General features: G+C 40.0%; 1 pseudogene; it reads right to left on the bottom strand.

Moving 5' to 3' along the window:
• Window positions 1-402: 402 nt before the first annotated feature.
• Window positions 403-819, bottom strand: LOC124105135 (eukaryotic translation initiation factor 1-like; annotated as a pseudogene).
• Between the last annotated feature and the right edge of the window lie 447 nt (window positions 820-1,266).

Genomic DNA, 1,266 nt, shown 5'->3' with positions numbered 1-1,266 from the left:
TAATTACTATTAATATATCACATCTCTCTCCATGTGTTTAGAGTGAGTTTCTTATAATTGGGTTTGTCTTTTTTCTACTACACCTCTGTCTTTCAATTGGTATATTTAGACCATTCACATTTACAATGAGAATTGATATGGGTGTACTGATAGTCACCACATTTGTGTGTGTGTGTGTGTGTGTTTTCTTCTACCACTTTTATGCCTTCACTAGCTTTACTTGAGCATTTTTTAATTTATCTTCACCTCTTTTGGGGGGTCTTTCTACAATTTATTGCACTGTATTACACTAGTTGAAGTTACAAGCAGACCCCAAATGGTTACACTATATAAGTTGTGAGAGTTTTAAACTTGTAACAAGGGACAGAAGGAATATTCTACTCATTGCAAGGCCACAAGCACCTAAAAACCATGAACCTTCAGGTGATCATCCTTGTTCTGTCCAGCCTCTACCAGGAACTGTCCTACGTCCTTGCACCAGTCACCCTGCAGCTGAATTACTTCTCCATCTTCTGGATGCTCAATTACAGTACCATTATAGGCAAATTTCCTAAATGCCTTCACTAGTTTCTTTTTTTATGGTAATCATCAGCCATCCCTTGGACAGTAGTAAGGGTCTTCCTGCTATTTCTCTTTTGAATTCTCATCTGGATATAATCTCAGTGCCAGCAGGAAGCAGGTCATCGCCCCTACTTGATCAGCAGAGGGATGGAAAGAATGGAGGCTCTGGAGAGTGGACCTATGATATGATTCCTTTTCCTTGGTGGAAACTGGTTGTGGAAAGCAGGTGGGCTGTACAGGAAGGTGGGTGTGGGGCATCAGGAAGCAGGGGATTCATGGAGCAGGCTGCTGAGTTCTCTGTGGCCACTCAGTGTCTGGGGCCCCTCTTCCTCTTAATATATCCATTATACATGTTTTTTAAAGTTCTCTTAGTGTTTTCTCTAGAGTTTTCAGCATATAGATATAATTAATTTAGTTTGACTTATATATTATACTCTTCTATGGGAACATTCCACCTACACAAATTACATTTCTGGCATTGCTATTCTTTCTTGAAGCTTCCATTTCTTTGCTTGTATTACCCAGCTGTTGTTGCCTGGTGCCTCCTTTTGCACCAAAGTCCTGTTAATCATAGTTATTTAAAGTTGCCAGTCTGCTAATTCCAAAATGTGCTACATTGGAACCTGGTTCGGACTCTTGGCTTGTTTCTTCAGACTGTATTACTGTGCCCTTTAGCACACCTTTTGACTTTTTTTGGTTGAAAGT

This window comes from Marmota monax, unplaced genomic scaffold (assembly GCF_021218885.2).
Source record: "Marmota monax isolate L192 unplaced genomic scaffold, Marmota_monax_Labrador192_F-V1.1 WCK01_AAM20220418_F8-fsc00236, whole genome shotgun sequence".
NCBI classification, from domain to species: domain Eukaryota; kingdom Metazoa; phylum Chordata; class Mammalia; order Rodentia; family Sciuridae; genus Marmota; species Marmota monax.
The sequence above is the reverse complement of the archived record's forward strand: the minus strand, read 5'-3'. Positions and strand labels throughout refer to the sequence as shown.